Here is a 24959-nt window from a genome sequence, read left to right as displayed (position 1 = left end):
TATGTGTTTGACAATATGCCCAAGCGCGATGTGGTGTCATGGAACATTATGATCCTGGGATATGCCAAACAAGAACAGGGTGCATTGGCATTGGAGTTGTATGCACGTATGCACCAGGAAGGTGTCCAACCAAGTGCTCGAACTTTGGTTGGTGCATTGAAGGCTTGCAGTAGCCTTGCAGTAGTGGGACAAGGGAAAGGGAATTTTGCAAACATAGGTTACCTTGAAAAAGTTAGAGCCATCCACTTCCAAGTAGTTAAAAGTGGCTTTGAGTCAGATATATTTTTAGGAACCACCTTGGTGGACATGTACACCAAGTGTGGGAGTATGGAAAATGCATGGCGTGTCTTAGAAGAACTGCCTCATCGAAACGCGGTTTCTTGGAATGCCATGATCATGGCCTATACCAAGCAGGAAAAGGGTTCAATGGCTTTGGAATTGTATGCACGCATGCAACAGGAAGGAGTGCAACCGAGTACTCGTACTTTTGTCGGTGCATTGAAGGCTTGCAGTAGCCTAGCAGCATTGGAAGAGGTGGAGCAAGGCGACCAGGACACTGTGAAAATGGGATGCTTAGAGAAAGGTAGAGCCATTCACTCCCAAGCTTTGAAGAGTGGCTTCGAATTAGATGTATATGTAGGAACCACCTTGGTCAATATGTATGCAAAATGTGGAAGCATGGAAGATGCACGGCGTGTCTTTGATGAATTGCCTCGTCGTGATGTATTTTCCTGGACTGCCATGATCTTGGGGTATGCCGAGAAGGAAGACTGTGCATTGGCTTTAAATTTGTATGCAAGGATGCAACATGAAGGCGTCATACCAGATCATCCAACCTTTGTTGGCATATTAAAGGTGTGCACTAGCCTGGCTGCAGTGGAAGAGGGGGAGCATGTTCATGGAAATTTGTTAAAATTAGAATACCTAGAGAAGGGTAGAGCCATCCACGCCCAAGTAGTAAAGAGCAGCTTTGAGTCAGATGTATTCATTGGAACTATCTTGGTTGATATGTACACAAAGTGTGGGTGCATGAAGGATGCACGGCGTGTCTTTGGTGAGTTACCATATCGTAATGTTGTCACATGGACCACCATGATAATGGGTTATGTTGAGAAAGAAGAAAGTGAAGAGGCTTTTAAATTGTATGCACAAATGCAAGAGCAAGGTATGATACCAGATCGCTTGGCTTTTGTCGCCATTTTGAAAGCATGTGGCAATACAGCAGCCCTGGAAATTGGAAGGGAACTCCATTCGCAAATTAGGAGGGCAGGACTTGAGACAGTTACAATTGTTGCCAACAGTCTTGTTGACATGTACGTTAAATGTGGTAGCATGGTTGATGCCATACAGTTGTTTGATGCATTGTCCACAAGAGATGTTGTAACATGGAGTTCATTGGTTGCAGGATATGCTCGCCAGGGAGAGAGTGAAGTTGTGTTTAGTCTGTTTGAGAGGATGAGACAAGAAGGTATACAACCAAATGGCTTCACATTTCTTAGTGTTCTCATTGTGTGCAGTCATGTGGGTCTAGTGGACAAGGGACAAAAGTACTTTCAGGTTATGAGCAAGCAGTATGGCATTGCCCCAGCAGTTGAGCATTACAGTTGCATGGTGGATCTTCTCGGCCGTGCAGGCCTGGTGGCCAAGGCAGTAGTTATGGTGGAGGAGATGCCTTTCCAACCTAATTTGGTTGTATGGTTGACTGTCTTGGGTGCTTGTAGAAAGTGGAAGAATATAGAAGTGGGAAAGCATGCCTTTGACAAAGCGGTGCGATTAGATGAGAGACATCCTGCAGCATATGTCTTGATGTCGAACATATATGCAGATGTTCACATGTGGGAAGATCGAGAGAAGGTCCGCATAATGAGAAAGAATGCTCAAGCATGGAAGAAGATAGGACAGAGTTGGTGGACTGACCTTTGTGGAATGGTGCATACATTTGTGGCGAGAGATAGGACACATCCCCAAAGCAAAGATATCTATGCAAAGCTCAAAGATCTCTCTCTCAAAATGAAGGATAATGGATATGTGCCTGATTTGGATTCTGTGCTACAGGAAATCTGTGATGATAAAAAGGAAGATGCACTCTGTGGGCACAGTGAGAAGCTGGCTATTGCTTGTGCCCTAATCAATACACCTAAGGGGACACCCATACGTGTCATAAAAAATCTGCGGGTTTGTGATGATTGTCACAGGGCCATTGCTGTTATATCAAAGATAGAACAGCGAAACATTATTTGCAGAGATGCTAATCGCTTTCATAATTTTAAGGAAGGGAAATGTTCTTGTGGGGATTATTGGTGAGTTTGAAAATAGAGCCCCAAGACCACCCCGCCAGAGTATCCAATCCTTGTAATTTAATCTGCCTTGGAATGACAATCACAAACTGGCTTTCTCAAGATGCTATCAGTACTAGGTCACAATTATGGGTTTTCACCGAGGTGATAACTACTTCGACAGCCTATGTATGATGGTTGCAACAGAGTGTAGTGGGAGTGTGATTTTTCTGTGGCCAGCCTGGCAAGAACAGATTGAAATCCCAGCAGATATATATACAGCAGGCCAGCAACTGCTGGATATAGACTTCTAGGTTGCAGAATGGAAACTGATGTACACAAGAATACCAACAACCTCATAATTGTCAGTAAGAGGACAGACTAGTGTCGCTACACAAAGCACATTGTCTGGGGACAGAATTCTTTGGACAAAAGAGTTCATGAAGATTGCAAAGATCCTGATTTTGAGGACTCTATTGATTGCAATCTAGCATTCAATATCACAAGAATCCGACAGTGGCAGAAGATGATCAGAGCTATGGTTGAAGTCAGCTCATGTGAATCTTCATATGGAGTAGACTATAAGAGCATGGGCACTAAACTCTTGGATGAGGAGATAGTCAGGATTAATAATGCTGCTACATCTATCAAGCATGGAGATTGGTTGTAGTATCCCTTTCAGATGGATGGAGCAACCTCAAAAAGAAGAGCATTATCAATATACTTGTTTCCTCTTGCATAGGTACTTTATCTTTTCTTTTTTCCTCCTGTTGTCTAGGCACTCTTTTCTTGCATGCAATAGATGCTGGGGAGGCAAGAAGAAAGGTTGGTGCACGGTTCATTTTCACACACCTAAGGCAGGCCCTTTGTTGATGTGGCGGTAGAGAATGTAGTGCATGTTATGACTAATATTGCAAGCTACTGCAGGAAAATGAGAAAGATGATTGAGAGGCAGTTCAAATACATGCAAGAACACAAGCAGTATATTGAGTGCTTCAGCAAAACTTGGAAAGTAGCCAGTTTCCCATTCCTGTATCACACGTCATTATCGCAATTTGGGTGTTGATTCTCACTCTGTACTTCTGGCCTGTAAGGGACAACCACATGATGAAAATGTCCTGCATTGGATGCTGTGTTGGCTACTACTGATATACTTGACATCATCGTAACAGCTTATTAACAAATAGAAGAGACGTAACCCAAAATTTTTTCCAATTATTGTGCCAATCTATACAAAATGTATAACTCAAAGGCTTCCTAATTTATGTTGGGAAGAACCCATTTATCTCCAATGAGGTTAGGGCTGTGAACACCTGAGTCACCAACTCCGTTAATTCACCCCCTAGTATGTGCAAAGAGTTCCCTAAGCTACAAAAAGCACGTGACGATCCACAAACTCTCCTTGCCCTAAAGGCAAGGGATTCAAATTCAAAAAGAGACCAATGGGTTGAAATTGAAGGGTTTACGAGCTGCAGATTTGAAAATCCAATGGTCTTGCTCCATTCCTCCTCCACGCATACCATTTAGGCTCCTCTCCGGAGGGATTCACCTGATACAATGCTACCTTCCATACTCCCTCCCACTATAGCTTATTGAAGGAACCTAATGGATTACCCTGAAGACTCGAGAGGAACAAGGGACGATCTTGTCAAGAGAGGAGCAAGGTCACTATTGCAAGAGTGGAGGTGGGGAGCAAGTGCCTATCAAAGAAGATTCTAGAAGGTAAGGGTATTTAGGAAGGAAGTTGGGGAGTACCTTGCCCAACCCCCTTTGACTCACTACATTGAACTAGAAGATGACATAGAAATCCTTTTATGGATGTCAGCCATAAAAGAAGACAAGTTGGAGTGTTCTCGGGCCAAAATCTACAAAACCTTACCATCCTCGAGTACCTTCTAATGAGGGAAAAGGTAAAAAACTTGAAAGAGAGAGGAAGTATGTTCCTCCATACATTGAAAAATGGGAAATTCCCATTAATTAGTTGTGGAGAAGAGAAGAGAGGTGAAAAGGAAGAGGGAAAGGGCATGATTAAACTAAGTGATAAAGGGGGGTGGGAGGAGTTTCAATTAAACTAAAGGATAGAGGGGGGTGGGAGGAGTTTCAATTAAGAGAGACTTAAGAAGGGGGCATTAAAGAAGAAGGCACATGCTCAAGGGGGAGGGAGAATAGGGACCATTTGAAGGGGGCTTTAAAGAAGAAGGCACGTACTAAAGGGGGAAGGGGAAGAGGGACCATTTATAATATTTTAGTTGGCACTAGGTATGCTCTTCCACTCTATAGCTTAGTGGTAGGGCTTGCATGTGGGAAAGACAATATTGTGGGTTCGAATCCTACCCTCTTGAATAATGTACAGTCCTCTTATACATAGCTTAAAATAAATTAATTATTCCATGGACAAACATAAGTTAATTAGCCTCCATGGTCCAAAACAAATAGGAATAAATTAAAGTTGAGCGAGTAGTGTTGAAAGTCTCCCCCAAGTGTTAAGGAAAACTTGACCCATGTGGAGGCACATGTAGACCCTCTTGAACATTTCAAAAACTACAAATTGAGAAGAGCCAATATAGCCCTTCCTACACTTAAAACCTAGAAGAAGGGGAACATAATGATGGCTTGCTAGAGCATAAATCATTAATCTTGCCCTTCCTGGGGAAGCTAGTAAGTGGTTGAGGATCTTCTAATGAGAAGGTCCAAGAACTTAGGGCCTTGCTAATGGAATTCTCTTGTGGCTTCCAGGTTTGGTCTTTGATATTATTGACAGATCTCCTTGGGTCCTTGTAAACTCATCTTAATGCCTATTGTGTCTTCTTTGAAAATGTTCGTCTGGCTGCCTCTTACGAATTAGTCCTTCACTTCTTCACAGCCTCCTTGCAGACTTGTCCCCCGGCAATGGAACCAAAAATATGTAGCTTGTAGACACACACGGCATGGTGATGGAAGCCACATAGGAGGCTGAAAACCAACAGTAACCTAAACCAATAGCAAATAAAAGAAACCAAAATGTAATCTAAGCAAAAGAAATCCTATCAACCTAGCCTAACCTACCCAGCAAAGCAATAAATAAATTACAATAAGAAAATGCAACTCATCTCTCTCACTCTCTTCTCATCTACACCATGCCCAACACGTGAGGATATGGGCCTCTAGATGCCTCATAGTACACAAGATCCCACCATTATCAAGCAGCTTGTGGCTGCTTGATAATGGTGGGATCTTACACTTGAGGATGGTTGGGTACCATCACCACACTCAAGGAACCCTAGAAAAGAGGAAAGGTATACCTCTTCAAGCGCCTAGGCAAGAAGGAACCTTGACCAAGTAATGCAAGAATAAGGACTCTCAACAAGCCTCACACTCATAAAAGAGTCTCACACTTACAATACTCTAAGAAAGAAATGAGAAGAAGAGGACCTATTTATGTACACAATCCGCACACGACTGGATTCCAATCAAGGGTCCCCACACCTAGCTCTCAATATATAGGTCAAAAGGGGGTAGCCCCCTGTGCCATGTGTTATACAATGTAGTGCAAATGTGCACATATGCCCTAGCTAGAATCTAACATGGAGTGCCAATGTGTTAACCATGGAAATGGGCTAACATGTATTCAACAATTGAAGACTAAAGTCAATTTGTTGGCCTTTTATACATGTCACCTTCTGAAGGGAGGTCCAACCCTATGCTCTCACTCCCTTGCTATCTATTATACTCTCTTATTTCTAGTATTACAATTCTCTTGGGCCACTACGGCTCCAAGACAACTTCTAACAAAATTCATGAGTGCATTGTGCATATTTACAAGAGTTCGCAGGAAGACACAAAATGTAACAATGTTAACCCAGGCAGTTAACAAAGTTTGTCAAAACAAAATGGAGAAATGAGATTTAGCACCCAAATGACAAGGATCCTATCATAAGAGAGGCCTCTGTGATAACCATGAACCTTGAAACAATAAAGGAGGTAAGAACATCTAGGGAGGAGCACACCTAGATCTCAATCTACAAAGATAGCTCATGTAGTTATGCATAGATTTTGTAGGTGTTTTCCCTGTCAAGGACTAGCATACAAGCTTCAATCAGCATGCTATGCTGAGATAATTAAGCTACTAGAAGCTCGATTGATCTCTTTTGTAGTATCGGTGTCTGAATGGTGTTCACCTACTATAGTTCTTTCCAAGAAGAGATCGATGACATTCAAAATAGCAAGAAAGCAACCGTATAGTTTCATGGACTACTTTGTCAGTTATAATCAAATAACAATCACACCCGATGATAAGTTGAAAACCACATTTCTATCAATGTTTGAGGTACCTTTTGGATTGTGCAATGCACTAGGCACCTACCAAAGATTCATGAATGATTCATTCATAAATCTACTTTTAGAAGGTATGAACATCTTCATGTATCACCTTATTCTGGGAATGAAACCCTCTAGTCATATCAAAGGATTGAGGAAGGTATTGGTAGTGTCTAAACCACTTAATTGCTCTCAATGCTAGAATGCATTTTTGGGGCACCTATGGAGTATTCTTGGGACATGTTATCTCAGCATTATAGGAAATGCAATCGACCCAAAAGATTTGAAAAGGATAAGGGATCTTCTTGTTCCATAAATTATCCCTTAGCGCCTCTAAAGCTTTTTGGGAGGCATGGGATGCATTTGATTGGGGAAAAGACCAAAAGCAAGCTTTGAGGAATCAAGTTGAGGTTGAAGAAAGCTCTAATCTTAGTTTGAACAAACTACAATGGGACTTTTTGTGTTTATAGAAGCAGGGCCACATACCATTGTCTGTTCTCTAGCCTAGCATCATGATCCAAAATTGTATCTGTAAGAAAATAATACAACGTCTGTACTCAACAGATAACAAGATCTCGTACGCAAGAGAGAAAACAAGATAGTATGGAGAATCAAAACTTTGATTACTGTAGAACTGATACAATAGATGGTGCTGCCTCCCAACTGTGCACTCCTGTGAAAGAAGCTTCGATGGCATGCTGGAAACAGTAGAAGACGGAGGCTAGATGCTAAGAAATCAGGGTTGCTGTAGCCAGTGATGAAATGGGCTTCACGGGCTTGCTCTTATATAGCCACTAGTCGTAGTCGGTTAGGCTCAATTAGGTGACCGACCTAGTGTGCCCAAAACGGTCGGCTGGGGATCGGTCTTGAAATATACCACCGACCATACGATAGAACCGGTGCACAAAATAGAGCAACTAACCTACGGTTTCCGTTTGGCCCATAGCCATCCAGGATCATCTGAGGCTCCAAACAGGCCCCGCAACCCAAGAGTGGGCTGCCTCGGGAAATGCTCCATCTACCCTTAGTGCGGTCAATTAAGGGATGCCTTCCCGCACTTGCACGTAGCCTAGTTGGCAGTGTGCCAATTCTATCTGAAGTCGTCTAGCCATCAGGCCACACATGGCCCCCATCTGGTGTCCAAACCAGGACCTACTGGATAACCGAGGTACTCAAATGCCTTCTCCTCATATGGGGGCTTACAAGTAGAGTTAGCCGTAGTTACACGAGAGTGGAGCATTGATATCTAACACCCCCCCCTCAATGTCCACCCGCAAGTGAACTTACTTTTTTGGCCCAATGCCAAGTCGATGAAGATGCCTCTCTAGCAAGTCTCTTCCAAGAGCCTTCGTGAAGATGTCTGCATCATTCTCTGTAGTCGAATAGTACACCAAGTCGACCTCTCCATCCATGATGAGCTCGCGTACAAAGTGATATTGAATCTCAATGTGTTTTGTGCGAGCATGGAACACCAGGTTCTTTGCAATTGCCATGCAACTCTGATTGTCACATGATAACTGCATAGGCTTGTTCTGCACTGCACCCATTCCCCCAAAATCCTCCTCAACCACACTGCCTCGCAAGAAGCAAAGCATGCAGATTTGTACTCGGCCTCGGTAGAAGAAAGAGCAACTGTGGGTTGCTTCTTGCTGACCCATGACACAACTCCAGATCCAAGTGAGAAACAGTACCATGTCATTGATCTCCTGCTGTCCATGTCTCCTGCCCAATCCGAGTCACACAATCCAGTCAAGATGTTGCCCTTGGTATAGGTGATGCCATAATCAAGTGCGCCTTCGGTGTATTTCAGCACCTGCATCCCTGCCCTCCAATGGTTCTCCCGAGGCTTATTGGAAAACCTGCTTAGTACACCAGTCGCAAAACTGATGTCCGATCGTGTGTTGCACAGGTAAATCAAGCTGCCCACAAGCCTTCTGTACTTCGCTTCATCCACCAGTGGTGATGAATCCTCGTTTGAGAGCTTCGCATCAACCTCCATAGGGGTACTAACTGTCTTGCACTCAGCCATACCAAATGCCTTCAGTATCTCTCCAGCATACTTCAGCTGTGAAATGAAGATCTGTTTCGGCTCCTGCCAAACTTCAATCCCCAAACAAAAATGCATCAGTTCGAGGTCTGTCATTTCAAACTCTCTTCCTAGCAAATGCTTCGCCTATGAGATCCTCTCTTCATGGTTCCCTATTATGTTACATGCTTCAGCCCAGAAAGTCTTTGGCAAATCTTTCCCTTTCATCATACTCCGGCCCATTTCGCAGATGATGCGCATCTTGCGTTCTGCTACTCCATTTTGCTGTGATGTATGTGGTGGGGGTTTCTGCCTCTTGATTCCGTGACTTTTGCAGTAACTTTCGAATTCAGTTAATGTGAACTCTCCACCTCTGTCTGATCTTAACTTCTTCACCTTCCTCCCCGTTTCTTTCTCGACCATTACATGCCATTCCTTGAACCTACTAAAAGCCTCATCTTTAGTCTTTAGGAAGTATATCCATATCCTTCTACTGTAGTCGTCGATCAGCATCATGAAGTAGTAGAACCACCCAAAGCTTCCGTCTCCATCTTTCGGCAGAGGTCCATGTGAATGAGCTCTAGAGGAGCCTTTGCCCTGCTGGCCTCTTTAGGAAAGGGATGCCGATGCTACTTGCCCATCATGCAAGCTTCACATACATCGGGCAGATCTGAAATTTCTGGTAGGTCTGCAATCATTCCACTTTTATGCATCTCCTTCAAAGAACTAAGGTTTAGATGACCAAACCTCTCATGCCACAGCTTAGTGTTCTTCACATCTGCTCGAGCACTGAAAGCTGAGAGTTCGTAAATGTTGTTGTGCCGTGTACCTTTACCAATGACCTTCCCTTGAAGATCCAGAATCTGTGCACCATTCTTATTGAATTGAACTATGAGGTCCTGATCCGTGATCGCGAAAACGGACAACAAGTTCCTCTTGATATCTGGCACATAAAGAACATCGGACAACTGTTTTACAACTCCATCAGACTTGAGAGCAATTGTATTTTTTCCTTTTACTGGACATTTTGCATCATTGCCGACTGCTACCAGGATGTCATTCCCTACCGGCTATAGAGAGGTATACCAATCCTTCCGACTGGTCATGTGGCGCGATGCACCACTGTCAATGATCCATGGTTCATCCGCAAGTACATGAACTGCCTCCATGCAAATCTCCTCAATTGCGATGAACAACTCTACTGGTACTGCCTGTGCGCTGTTGCTGGACTCTTTCTTTACTCTGTTCTTCTTATCTGCAATCTTCTTTCGGTACTCATTCTACTTGTGTCTTGCCTTGTTGCAATAGAAGCACTTGATCTTCTTCTTTCTCTTTTTATCATTAGAAGAAGATGGGTTACCAGAGTCCTTATCCTTACCTTTCCGGTCCAAAAAGCCGAATCTTCTCCAATCCTCGTCTTTTGACGCATCTCCTCCTCCAGAAGCATCGTGTTGAAATCCTCAAAGTTGAGGGGCGGATTTTTGTTCTGCGTATTCAGCGTCGTAACAAGACCATCGTACTTTGGTGGGAGAATCCGTATGCACGTTCGTGCTAGATTCTCGCTGGTGATGGTGATGCCAATCGCAGTCATCTGATCGCGCAGATTTTTCACCCTGGTGATGAATTTCTTTGCCGCTTCAGACTCAGACAACTTCTCGTTTGCGAGTTGAGTCTCCATATTCAGAATCCACATCTGATTCGTGGCCTCGTACTGATTTTTCAAGACCGTCCATGCCTCATTCGCTATGGTGATATGTTGAATTAACGCCATGACGAAATCACTAACACTACAAACAATAGAACACAGTGCATCTGCATTTCTTCTTGTCCATGCGAGAATCTCATCCGCATTTGGTACTATCTGTTGTCCTGCATTGGCTGGATCTGCTCTCGCAACCAGCCTCAAGTCCACCCCAGTAGCAATGTCCCAAAGCTCGTATGCGCTTAGGATGGTCTTCATCTTGAACTTCCAGAGTGGATAGTTAGAGCCATCCAACTTTTCACTTTCACCGAACGGTGGGATTCGCAGTCTTGTGGGCTGGGCCATCTCTCACAATCTGCTCGCAAACAGAAACACACTACCAAATCTTCTTGCTAGAGTCCAGGCTCTGATACCATGTAAGAAAATAATACAACGTCTGTGCTCAACAGATAACAAGATCTCGTACGCAAGAGAGAAAACAAGATAGTATAGAGAATCAAAAATTTGATTACTGTAGAACTGATACAATAGATGGTGCTGCCTCCCAACCGTGCGCTCCTGTGAAAGAAGCTTCGATGGCGTGCTGGAAACAGTAGAAGACGGAGGCTAGATGCTAAGGAATCAGGGTTGCTATAGCCAGTGATGAAATGGACTTCACGGGCTTGCTCTTATATAGCCACCAGTCATAGTCGGTTAGGCTCAATTGGGTGATCGACCCAGTCCGCCCAAAACGGTCAACTAGGGGTCGGTCCCAAAATAGGCCATCAACCATACGATAGAACCGCTGCGCAAAACAGAGCAACTAACCTATGGTTACTGTTCGGCCCATAGCCATCCGGGATCATCTGAGGCTCCAAACGGGCCCCGCAACCCAAGAGTGGGCTGTCTCGGGAAATGCTCCGTCTACCCTTAGTGCGGTCAATCAATGGATGCCTTCCTGCACTTGCATGTAGCCTAGTTGGCAATGTGCCAACTCTATTTGAAGCCGTTCAGCCATCAGGCCACACATGGCCCCCATCTAGTGTCTTAACCAGAACCTATCAGATAACCAAGCTACTCAAATGCGTTTCTCCTCATATGGAGGGCTTACAAGTAGAGTTAGCTGGTTCCCGCGTAGTTACACGAGAGTTGAGCATTGATATCTAACAGTATCATCCCATTTGTTCTTTGCAGCCATAAATCAATACCTGCCAAATCTCGATATACTCGAGCAAAGAGGCTATGTTTAGTAATCATGTATTTAACTCAGAATCTCTGACACTATATACAAAAATTTAAAATGCTTGCTTTGTTGAAAGTGAAGCCATGAAGCTAATGATAAGCAAATTAAAACCTATTGATAAATTGATGTAATGGTTAGTCATCTTAGCGGAGTTTAATTATGAGCTTCAAACAAAACCACAAAGGTTACAATTAGTATTGGAATGCTTTGTAATCGGTGATTATTCATTAATGATGGATATGAGGAGCTAGGAGGTCATACTCATATAAAGGGTGAAGAACTAGGTTGGCTACTTGAAGATCTATTTAGGATCAATATAGATCCTCCTTGGTATTTGACCATAGCCTAGTATCTTTGAGCTAGAGAGATCCCATGGGGCAACTATTGAAGCCAAAAGTGCAAGTTGATGATACAAGCTCAATGCTTACCCTAGGGAGCACACTTTATGAAAGGGGTCCCAAGGGAGTATATGTGATGATGTGTAAAAACAAACAAAAACCCTCTAATCTTTTAGGAACTCCATGAGTTATCTTGTGGCAGACACTTTGCTAGGAAAATGAATTTCACAAAGCTTCCCCAAAGGTCTAGCCAGCTAAACTTTTAGGAAAGTGGTTTCTTACTCGAATAAATTTTGATAAGATCAAGCCCTACTATGCTAGATCAGGACAAGAACTAGGAGCATAGGTTTTCAAATTGATCATTTCCTTTTTTGCATGAGTTTTTGATGTTATCCAATGTCATGTAAATATATGCATAAATGTGTGCCTGAATATGACATGCTAGGTGCATGTGAAAGAAGAGTGTTATTAGGTTCAATTGTTTGATTTTGTGCTTGCCATTGGTATTTGTAATGGTATGAGGCTATGCTAACATTCGATGGAGCAACTAGAGGGTTAAGGAATGAAGGGTCAATCAAGAAAGTTCTCCAAATGAGCATTGGGATACATCACAGTGGGAGTTATGATGGGATATTGGTATGCTTGCAATATGAGCAAATGGAGATCTTTGATTACAAGACTTAGGTTAACAATTTGAATTGGAATCACACACCTCAAGGTTATGGGAGATTCTATGTTGGTAATTTGACAACTTAGAGGAGAGTGTCAAGTGCTAAATCAACACCTATAGGTATTACTAATGAAAGGCTTTAGAGGTATTGGCTACATTCCAGAATGTCAAAATTTTCTATGTGACATAGGATCAAAATGCGATGGGCTAGGAGCATGTTAACGTGCACTAAAAATGTGGTCCGGGATAGTGCTAACTAGCAATGCTTGTTAGTTGCAAGTCTATATAAATTGCTGAGGACCTTTCCAGCACTTTGCTAATGGTGAACAAGAATGGTAGTGTGCACAGGGAGCAGCCCCTTCTCTATAAAAATCTCCCAAACTCCTGATTCCTTTGTGGACTCTCTAGCCATGTAGTTAAAAACTACCCACAGAGGAGAGCCAAAGCTAAGCCCAAGGATCTTGCACCTACCAACAATAAACAAATTGAAAAATGGATTCCCAAGGTTCCAGTTTCTTCTGGAAAAATCCTTCTCTAGAAGGAAAACCCTGCCAAACCCTTGCTCTCTCTTGACAAAGGCAAAGGGAAGCTTGATGACACTATAGTTCTCAACAATGCTTTTGATACCCTGGCAGAGAGTGAAACTGAAGAGTGGATAAAGAAAAATTAGAACTTGGATCTGGACTCTCAAATAGAGCCAGGCCAGTCAAAGGATTTTGAAGAGAACATAAACAGAGAGGATGAGATGACCTCTGCTAAGACCAGTAGGAAGATCTAGAAGTTGAACAAGACATGGGTGTTGAAAAGGATAATGTTGACCAAGTAAGGCCTTTACTCAGGTACAAAACAAGAGAAAGCTCTCTCAAGGCAAAAATGCTTCCCTCTAGATCAACAATCCCAATCCCAAGGCCAAAAAGGGAACCAAGTAGAATGTCAAGTAAACCAATAGCCATCCTCTCCCTCAATGTCAGAGGACTTACTGACTCTAGCAGAGGAGAAGAGTTAGATTACTGGTTGAGAACAAACACTCTTTCCCCTACTTTCCTTACTTTGCAAGAAGTTAAAGTTTCTAGACCCTCTTTGGAGAAGAGACTTATAGCTATTAACAAGAGAAGGAAATGGTTCTTCACTCAGCATGAGGAGGAAAAGGGTGGAGTAGCATTTGGGATGCTCTCTAGCTATGCTCATGGAATACTTGATGTTAAACTGGACACACAAAACAGATGGATTATGATTACATGCATTATACATGGACAGTCTTTCACAGTGGTCTCCTTATATGCCCCTAACAGTACACAGGAAAGAATGGTGAGTTGGGAGTCACTATTGCTAGCAGGAAATAAATGTTTTGTTGTTGGGGATTTTAACATGGTGGAAAGTTCCAATGATAGATGGATGGTTAAAGGAACAGTCATCAGAGGCAGAGAACTGACTCTTTGGGAGGATCTGAAAGAAGACCTGAGTCTAGTGGACATGGGGATGAAGGGCACCTTCACTTGGTCAAATAGTCAAGTTGGAGACAATAGATGAGAGGCTAGATTGGACAGGATCTATGCTTCTCAAGAACTAGTAAGACAAACTAGCTCTCTTCAGACTTCGGTCTTCTCCTCTTTCTTTCTCTCAGATCACAAGCCAGTCCTTCTCAAATGTGATTTTGGCTTGGGCCAAAAACCACATCATGGCTTAAGGCTCTGATCCTAAATTCTTTGACTTAAAAAGTGTCCAAGAAGGGGTTAAAGCTATCTGGCTTAAGGCTTTCACTGACTTTGCCTCAGCCAGTGACTCCTGGTGTACTGGAGTTGAACAAACTCAAAGACTGCTCACAAAAGCTAGAAGGGACATAGCTAAAATAAGGGCCAAGAGAATGGACAACATTTAGAACATGATTACTTCCTTGGAGACCCTAGCCAAACAAGGGGACCCACAGGCTCAAGCTGACTTGGTTCTTAAAAGAAATGAATTTAGAATTCAAGAATAGATTCTTTTGAATGATTCCAAAATATACTTCAGAGATTGGTGGGCTGGTAAAGCTGAAAGACCTACCAAAGAGTACTTCAAACTTATTAGAAGGAAAAGGTCCAATGAAGAGGATCCCCTTCTTAGAAAAGCTGACAACTCTTTTGCTCTATCTACTAAGGAGAACATTGACCTCATCCAGCCCCACTTTCAAAATTTACTGTCTTCCGCCATATACAAGTAGACACTGAAGTGATCAAGGCTAGGGAACTTTGCAAGGAAGCTAGAAAAAAACACTATGCTCAACTTTGATAACAAGTACCTGGAAAAACCTCTATCTATAGATGAGCTCTTTGAAGCTATCAAGGTGATGGCAGATGGTAAAACACAAGGAGAGGATGGTCTGCCAATTGAATTCTACAAAAAATTTTGGTCCACTATTGGCCCCTACCACTTTCTGTTATGGCAAGAAAGTGTAAAAAATGGGAAATTGCCTACTCACATCAATGGGGGTGTTATTAAGCTTATTCCTAAGGAAGGATATAAGGCTGAGTTAAGAAACTGGAGACCTCTCACTATGCTTAACTGCAGCTATAAATTTTTTGCTAAAGCTCTGGCTTTGAGAGTAAAAAACAGAATGGCCAAGTGGATACTCTCAGAGCAGATAAATATTTATGATGATGATGATGTTCTAATATAACACAAACTTTTTTCTGCCCAAAAAATAAATCGGCATATGAAGATCAAATGCAGAGAACATCAAGGGTGAAAGAAGATGACTTGGAGGAGTTCAACCTGGGAAATCGAGCAGGTACGTTGGGTGTTTTATGTAACTTTTTGTCCCCTTTCACTTTTTACAAACATCCTCCTTGTTAGGGGATACACGTGTCTCATCTTTCCAAAATGTAAATACCAATTCTTTCATTTTGTATTTTTCTTTCAACATGCAGCCAATAAGAGTAGTGTATTAACATCAAATTCCACCCGTGTTTTTGCCTTGTACAAGCAGCAATGACGAAGGATCCAAGGACCCTTTAGATTTTTGCAATAGGTATGTTTTCCTTTGAATTGAGCATCATGGACAATGCTGTATTCATGAAGAACAATGACTCTTTACAATCTGGCTTCTTAAGAAGATCTAATGTGTTGCACACATTGGAAATGATAGTAGCCTCCTTTAGTGTAGATTGTTTTTGGATGGCTCACACAATCGGGTGTTGATCAACTAGATTCCAGATTTCACATCTCTCTTCTACGACAATATAGTTAGTCCTGTCCTTGAAAACTTTAATAGTTGTTGCATGAGACTTTTAGCTCTTCTTCATCATTAAGAGCCCACACCCCACCATCGCACTTCATATGCTTCTCCTCCCATTGTTTCTTCTTCTTGTCTCTCTCAAACTGCCAAATGACATTAAGATCATATGGGTTCTGTGAGTTGGGATCCATCCTTTGTATTGGATCCCTTCTACAATCTTCAATCGCTAATTACACAGATACATATGATATAATTAGTTAGGAAAACAACCAATATATCAAGTATAACTTCACAAATATAGTGGTTATAGGTCTTTACCTCCATTGGATGCATTCTCTATGTTGCAATGACACCTACCTACTAATGTAATGCCAACGCACATTTCTCTAGAAAGTTGTGGAGAAGGAGAAAGTGGGAGAATAGGGAGAGGATTTCTGAGGAAGGGAAGGAGGGTCAATCAATTCTACGATGCTGAGAGAGAGATAGAGAGGTCAACATGAGGGTGGAAGAGGAGGAGGATGAGGAGGGGGAGCATGAGGATGACGAGAGTAGGAGGAGTTGCTCTGCACAAAAAAAGGAAGCTTCGTTTCCTGCAAGTAAGAGGTTGTCATGGAGACCTCTGTGTGTGTGTGTAAGCGAGAGAGAGAGAGAGCGGGGGAGGGGGGATGGAGCTCATCTCACGTGTCCACAGTATTACATAACAAAAAGCCAATATTTTAAACTTTCAAACAGAGGGAACAAATACGTTTGAATTCTAGGATTAATGAAAATTTCCTTCTCAACTCCAACTCTCACCCAATCCACTGCACGGAGAGGCTAATTGGTTGCATAGGGAGAGGGGCACATCTGGGAGCTCAACCCAAGCAATGCTAATGGTGGATCTAGGCAGATCAAGATTGAAGTTCTGCTTCCACTTCTCTAAGGAGAGAGGTTGGTGTCTGATAGTCCACAGGGTACAATTGAGAGCTTTGGAGGCCATGCTAGGAGACTCAAAGAGGAAGACAAAGAAACCTTTCCTAAAAAATCTAACATGGGTGACACTTATACCTTATCTAACCCAATTTGATCTCACCCAATTCTTAATAAAAGCTAGAGGAGGTCTGGGACTTGGAAGGAATCCTATCAAGGCATGGGTGCTAAGCCATTCAATAGAATCAGAAAGCAGGTCTTCATTGATGAAGGCGGCGATATGCTTACCTCTTGAAGATTTTTAGCTCTCACCACCAGTAGTCTCTTCCTCTTTATTAGCAAGTTTGGAGCTGTTCTCTAGGGCCTGTGGGTCATCCTTTTCCTTCTCGCGGGTGAAGGGGCTTTTTGGTTCCTTCTCCTTCTCCTCCTTGGAGCCCGTCGCTCCCGCTTCGGGGGGCTTTTCGATCTGCACTTGCACTTGGGGATCCTCTATCTCCTTCTTTACTTCCTTGACCGCTTCCAGTACCTCCCTTTCCTCTTTCACCTCCTTCGCCTCGCTCGGGTTCCTTCGTTCTATGCTAGGGGTCTCTAGATTCTTGTAGCTTGGGGGTGGGAGTATCACGTCCTTCCTTGACTTCGCATCAATCCATCCTGGACTGGCAAAGCAAGAAGTAATCTCCTTTCTCACTGGGAGGGAAAAGAGCCCTCCTCTAGCTTTCTGCATAGCTACTGCGTAAGATACCGTGGGCTCCCCTCTCCCAACTTTGAAGGCTGACGGGGAACGTCCATCTCTTTCCTGTGGTGGTGGAGTTTCCCTCAAGTTGGGAGATACTCTGCCTTGTCTGAGGGCCCCTGAGCCACTTTTCAGCATCGACTGGTGGAGTTCAGTTGCAAGTGTTCTCTCTTTGGGCAGTTCGGGGAACGCATCTTCGAAGGTCACATCCGCAGACCACTTTGGATGGGATCGATGATCCTGTTGAGTCAGGCCGTTATCTCTATCTGCTATTTCCATGGCATCATCATAGTCATTTCCCAGATCATGCCCATTGTCAGCTCCAAGTGGGAATCTAGTTCGAATATCTCTGTCCTCTTCTCCTTCTCCATCGTCTGTTTCCATCATCGTCTTTTTATTCATATGCCGATTTAGCTTTCAAGATTAGCTCCTCTCCATATTTTTTATATAATGCAATCTCCCCCTCATCTGGTTTGACATCTAGTATGGCAGGCTATTCCTCTTTTGATTCAAATCCCTCGTCGGGTGCCAGATCTTCCACTCTAACTATGTGCACTTTTGTGATAAGTTGTTTTACCCTACTGCTTTGCTGTGGATGACTGCTTCCATGTCTATCTCGAATAGTGGGACCACTGATGCAGGAACTCTTCTCCTCATTGTCATCCAGATCTGTCCCAAATTCACCCCTTGGGCCATTACCGGTCATTGTTTCTTCTATAAGGTGGTGCTAGGAATCATCTGCATTTTCAGCTTCTTTTTCCCATTCTGTTCTTTATAGGGGCACTCAGCCAAGTACATGGCTTGAAATGAGGCCAGGTACACTAAGTCCCCACAAATTTGATTTAATAGATTGTATATTGGGCTAGGTGATAATAGGCAGTCCACGACATAGGCGAAAATAGGGAATCTTTGCATCTAGTCTATCCTTAGGTGAAAATAGCACCCTTCCACTAAGTTGTGGCCTGTACTATAGAAGTCAACTCAGCATAAGTGACTAGGGTCATGGAGTTTGCAGAGATTCCATTTCTAGGGTCCCAAGATCACACGGTCACATTCCAAGTCAGCATGATGTTTTGTCAACACACCATAATCGAAGCATCAGTACAACTCCACATGCACTCACAAGCACATAGGTGAAGCCCAAAAGGGTAAGCACAAATTCCATAACAGGTCTGACAAAATGAATTCCATAACAGGGTAAGCACAAATTCCATAACAGGTCAAACAAATAATTAACAATTATAAATCATTTTCAAAGGAAAAATTTAGACACTCTTGGCAAGTAAAAAAACTAAAACAACAAATACATAAATAAGACAAGCAAACCCACAATCACAATTCAAACAAGACTCACAATCACAAATAATAAAAGAGATCTTAACAAGCAAACAAAACCACAAACACAACTCACAAAAGAGATCTTAGGCACTCAACGAAGAGACCCTCGAACTCCCACATATAAAAACATATCCATTTTGATTCAAACGTTCCAAATTGCTTTTTCAACCTTAGAGGGTCTTCCTTACTTACTTTTCCTTCTTTGATCTCTTCTGCTTGGCTAGAGAACCAAGCATGAGATATACAAAAATGGCATGCAGCCAGCTTAAATAGAAGAATAGAAGAGCGTATTTGGACTAATACATGTTATTCATACTAATAAAAGTATTCATACAAATAATTATTCATATAAATAAAATTATTTGTACGAATACGTTTGGATGACATGTTGATTTATGAAACAAGGGGGCACCATTTTGAACTAATGGGTTCACCTCCTCAACCACCCCCTACAGATCAAGCCAGTCCTTCTCAACCAAGAGAGTTTAAAAATTGGTGTGGTATCTCTACACCTTGGATGACACACTTGTGCCACTTAATTACCCGTTCCTTACAGAGGTCGTTGATGTTATCATGCATGATCCACACTTCTATTACATGGCTATTGATTAGGTTATTGAGCTCGGCCATAGTAGGCTTGGGTAGCTGCCAAACTCGTGTGAGAATCAACTTGCACTCGGCTTTGAAGATATTGTGTTGCCGCTTAGTGCACTCTTCCCCAAAATGGTTGAAGTCTCAAATGGCCTTATCTTAGACCGCGATAATTGGTTGGACAGGCTCCAAAATATCTTATTGCATAGGGGGTGCAGTAAACACCTCATCTCCTGCTGTCGATAAATCCTATAGTGGATAGGCATCTCCTATCTGCCTGGAATGCACCACAAAACATCTATTACAACTACAGCAATCGGAAGACCTTCCGGCAAAATGGGTTGGACATCTACAATCTGCACCTCCTTATCTGACAAAACTCGGATCTGCACTAATATATCAAAACTACAGTTCGTCTGTACCGCCCGCTCGGTATGCATCTTCTTGATCTACTCAGAGTCCACAAGAATCCCTCCTTCAATGCCTCTGATGATAGCCTTCCTCGCAGAATGTTAGAGGAAGCAAGGTCCTGCCAGCTTGGCGTAGTTGTGGTGACTGAAGACTATTTTACAAGCTCCAAGTGGCCGATGCTGGAGCTCAAAGCATTATTTGTGCTAATTCTGGCAAGAAAGTTTTGTCCTTATTTTAAATACAACCGGCTGGTTTCTTTTAAAAAAAGAAAAAATGGGGCTTGAAAGATAATAGATATTTAAAAGGTTCGAAGGGAGAAAAACATTTTTTTATAAAGGAGAAGTAAATATAAAGGAAAAGTTATGAAATAAAGGGTAATAAAGAGTGGAGTGGGGGGGGGGGAGTAAACAACCTTAGAGATATAAATAACCTTAGAGGAAAAAAGATTAACATTAGAGATATAAATAACCTTAGAGCATATTTGGAAAGATTAGCTTTGAGGGGCAAGGTTGGAGAGGGGGAGGATATTAGCATAAATGAAAAAGAGAAGGGGGGGGGGAGGTGCGCTGAGGGTGGCAGGGGAGTAATTACAGAGAGAAGATAAGAAGAGAGAGAGAGTGAGGGAAAAGAGAGAGAGAGAGAGAGAGAGAGAGAGAGAGAATTTTAATAAAAAGGGTTTACAAATTTAGAAAAAAGGGCCGAGGGAGGGGGGGCGGGGGTTTCTTAATTAAGGGACAAACAAAGGGAAGAAAGTAAGAGATGAGAAGAAGAAAAGGGAAACAATAATGGAAAGAAGATGGAAAAAAATAAAAAACAAAAAGAAAGAAGAATATTAAGGTAAAGCAAAAAGGGAAATAATGAAAAAAATGTTTAATTAAAAAGAAAGTTTAGAGAGAAGAGAAATGAAAAGGACTTAATGAGTGACAATTAAGCAAAGACAAAATATAGAGGAAAAATAATGGAATTTAAGAGAGATTCACGAACAAGGGTCATTAATTAAAAGGATTTATTAGTTTTTCTTTTATAAAACAAGAAATTAGGGAGAGTATTGGGATAAAGTTTTAGAAAAAATGAAAAAAATAAGGAAATTCAGGGATAAGTAGGTGTAAATAGGGATAACTAAGGGAAGTAGGTGTAAATAGGGAAGTGGGAGGGGGGATAGGGTGGCAAGAAAAAGGAACAAGGGTTTAAACAAAATGAGGAAGGGGTAGGATGTGTGTGTTTAGATTTACTAATCCCATCAATAATTGAACCATACAATCGATTAAGTCATAGAATAGCTTAAAAAAAGAAAATAGAAATTATTCACATAAGGAAAATAAATACGTGAAGAATTTAGATTTACTTATCCCATCAATAAATGAACCATACAATCGATTCAGTCATAGAATAGCTTTTTTTTTTAATTAAATAGAAATTATTCACATATGGAAAATAAATACATGAACTCAATTTTAGTTTGAATTTAAATGACTTAACATCAGTAGGGTTTCAAAAATAAGTCTAACAGTGTCGAATCCGTCAAGTAGTTCCAGCACCATGGTCAGGGTCCACTTACCTGCTACCACCATCTAAGAGAAACTAATTGTTAGAACAACATAGCTTCAATTGGGTAGACAGATAATGCCTCTTTACCCTGGCTTGTTATCGCTTTTACCAAAGAACCAAACCAACTCCAGATTCTAAAGTAATAATGTGAAATAATGTGTGTCTTAGAGTAAAATCCTCTGCCCTTGTGTAATTCCACACCCTGCCATCTAGGAACATATGTGTGTGATTAGAATTACTAATCCCATAAATATACATAGGATTCTATACTTGTATTAAATGTGTGTAGCTAAGGGTATGATTAAGTGCTAAGAAAAAATATTTAAAGAATTCATACCAGAGTATAAGGATAAAAATGCTTTAAAAAGTCAAATAGTTATGTATATACGACTTTGTAATTATAAGGAATTAAAATGTTAAGCAGGTGCCTTCAAATTATAAGTCATAAAATAAACATGAAATGAAATGAAAGTTGTAACAACACAATAAATCAAAAAGTATACATAACCATAGTTATAAACAGGGTTAAAAGACACTTTTAAATGCACGAGCCTCTAACCCATGGAATGAGACTGCATATATATGTATATATATACATATGTTTAAATAGGAGCATAGATATTTTGCGTATATGGCAAACTATCACAATTGGGGAAGCTGGTAGGTAAAATCTACCAAAGAGAATGGCATGGAAAGCTACAAATCCATGATAGCCATTACCGTTCCATATACACGTTTACCACGATGAACCCACGACACCAAAGCTTCCAAAAGCTTCTGTAGCAAACATTATAGGCTGCAAGAGAAGTAAAGGCCGCATATAAAATTAGAAACCAATCAGTGGAAGAATAAGCATAGCTACGTAAAGTGAGTTAGCTGAAGGTTCATGAGCGAAGTAAGCTCCCCACAACCGAATGATTGTATGAAGAAGCCAAGCACGAGTTAGAGGTCTAGGGTAGATGGCAGAGCAGCCTGTTGATCATGTAAGAGCACACCGATTGAATCGATAGCACAACTAAAGCTTGCACGTAAGGCCTCACAGGGAACGTAAATCCTGGACAATAGTAGGCTATTGACAAGAACGTACGCAAGGACATACCATGCAAGCAAAATTGGATGAAAATTGTTAAGAGATGCCACCGAAAACTATTGCTCAGACCATATCAATGGAGGCAGAAGAGAAAATGACACAAACCTGAGTGTAGGTGGTCACCGTGTCACCGTATGCGGATGCATATAGGAGATCAATGCAAGCAAACCTGTAAAAACTGAGGAGACAAGAATCTGGTAGCACGACTGTTGTGATCCAAAGTGAGGAGGGAAGCATAGCTAACAATTCCCAAGGTGTACGCCAAGTAGCAATACGTTGGTGCGATAGCAATGTAAACCATGTACTGCTTGTGTGCTAAGTGTAGGCAAGAGATTACCATAGCTAGCGCAAGTACAGTAGATAGGTTGGTAGTTTTAGATATATAAGCATAACGACCGAACAGAGAGACACATATACAGAGCAAACCACTAACGTAGAAAGAAAATAGAAGATGAAGGGCTTCGATGAATGGAGTACCTGCAAGGAGGCCAAGGGGTAGGGAAGCTCGTATGCAAGGAGGTAGACAAGTACGAGAACACCAATAGGAGCAGAAGCTCCACTCGCGATAGCAATGTACACGATGTACTGCTTGTATGCTAAGCGTACACGTTGGTACGATAGCAATGTAAACCATGTACTGCTTGTGTGCTAAGCGTAGGCAAGAGATTAGCATAGCTAGTGCAAGTACAGTAGATAGGTTGGTAGTTTTAGAAATATAAGCACAACGACTGAACAGAGAGACACATATATAGAGCAAACGACTAACTTAGAAAGAAAATAGAAGATCAGGGCTTCGGTGAATGGAGTACCTGCAAGGAGGCCAAGGAGTAGGGAAGCTCGTATGCAAGGAGGTAGACAAGTACGAGAACACCAATAGGAGCAGAAGCTCCACTCGCAAAATGTAGAGTAGATAAGCCAAATAGTGCAAAAGGCAACGTAAATGGATCAGTAGAGGGGGCGAACCCATGAAGGGAGGCATCTTCTTGGCCATCATTAATAACCACAAGGGTTTGCCATCAATCAGCTAAGAGCCCATCAGTCCCAACCATGAAACCTCCAAAAAAGGTAATAGTCCACCGCCTTTCCTCCCAACGCCACATGGCCATCATTATGCCTAGTTAGCATAATGTTAAACCCTACGTTTTATCTACACCAACATTAAATTTTCTACCATAAGCAAGAGCACTCTAATTAAAGGGTTAAGAATAATATAAGTATCCCAAGAGTAACTATTAAACCAAAGCACATGAATAAAAAATTATAAGAGGAGAAACTATTAAACAAGAGCTAGCATAACTATATAAGACAAAGCCAAAGAGAGAAAATAAAAATACCACGGAATTTACATATATTAATAGCTAATTCCTTACAAAAGGGATTAGGTCTAGAGGTACACTAGAAGTAATACCAAGCAAAACTTGGGGACAATCATACGGGGGAATGAAAATTTATTGTTGTATATAAGTATGAGCGTGTCAAAGAAATCGATAGATAGATAGATAGATAGAGATAGAGAGAGAGAGAGAGAGAGAGAGAGAGTGTGTGTGTGTGTGTGGAAGATTTTACAACACTCCTTTGCATAGTGAAAAGACAAAAGAGTGAAGCCAGACAATGAAATATGACATATTTGCATTAACAGAAAAGTTTGTACAAGTCGGTGAATCCCTATTTATAAAGGAAACTAGCAGTGGGCATTTTTGTAGAAATGACTTTGTGAAAACTATATGGAAGTTGAGCTTGGATAAGTCCTCGCAAGCCTCACTTTTATTGAAAAGGGGAGTTTGCCTACCTGCCACCATCCAACAAGAAAACATGATGAGAACCAACTTAACTTTAGTTGGGAAGACAGGTGTCATAAACACCCCTCCCTTGTTATTGGGGTCACAATAAATTAGAAGCATAACCATAAACTTAAAAAGCTCAATTTAGAATAAATGAAAGAAGATGGGTTTATAGATAGGGTAAACCAACTTTGTGTAAACCTGGAGGGGGAGGGAGGTGTAATAGAAAATAATTAATCAAAGTAATAAAATAATGGAGGGTGGAGTATTATATGAGGGAAATTATGAAGGGAAACTTTGAAGGGAAAAATATAAGGGAAAACATAAACGGAATGAAGGGAATTTAAACAGGTAGAGAAGGGGGAGGGGGAAAGGTTTTATAGATTATGGAGTGGGGTGAACCATCTTGCAGTAAGTATGGTGGGCTAAAAAATGGAGGAGAAGGGGAAGTGTAAAAAATATTTAATAACAAGGACATAAAGGGTGGAGTGTCTTAAAGAGGGAGATTATAAATGGGAACAAAATTTTTTAAGGGAAAGTTTAAAGGGGAGATATGAGGGGAGAAACCTAAAGGGAAAAATAAGGGGAATTTAATTAGATATAGAAGGGAGAGGGAAGAGAGGGCAAGGGGGGAAGGAAGATAAAACTATAGAGCAAGGGGAATAATAGTTAAAATATCAATGGAGAGGAGGGGGAAATTAGAAGGTGGGGTTTGAAGGAAGGAATGGTAACGTAGAAAGAAAAATAGAGGGGGTGTATTAACGTGTAAGAAAGCAACCAAAGAAGTAATAAGAAGCAAGGGGGGTAATAAAGG

General features: G+C 41.7%; 1 pseudogene; it reads left to right on the top strand.

The window, feature by feature from the left end:
* Positions 1-337: 337 nt before the first annotated feature.
* LOC147884747 (putative pentatricopeptide repeat-containing protein At2g01510 pseudogene) lies at positions 338-3458 on the top strand (annotated as a pseudogene).
* The last annotated feature ends 21501 nt before the right edge of the window (positions 3459-24959 follow it).

Source organism: Dipteris shenzhenensis, chromosome 26 (assembly GCF_047967505.1).
Source record: "Dipteris shenzhenensis isolate YYH24624 ecotype China chromosome 26, Dip_SZ_1.0, whole genome shotgun sequence".
Taxonomy (NCBI): Eukaryota; Viridiplantae; Streptophyta; class Polypodiopsida; order Gleicheniales; family Dipteridaceae; genus Dipteris; species Dipteris shenzhenensis.
This window is presented reverse-complemented; position numbering and strand designations above follow the sequence as displayed.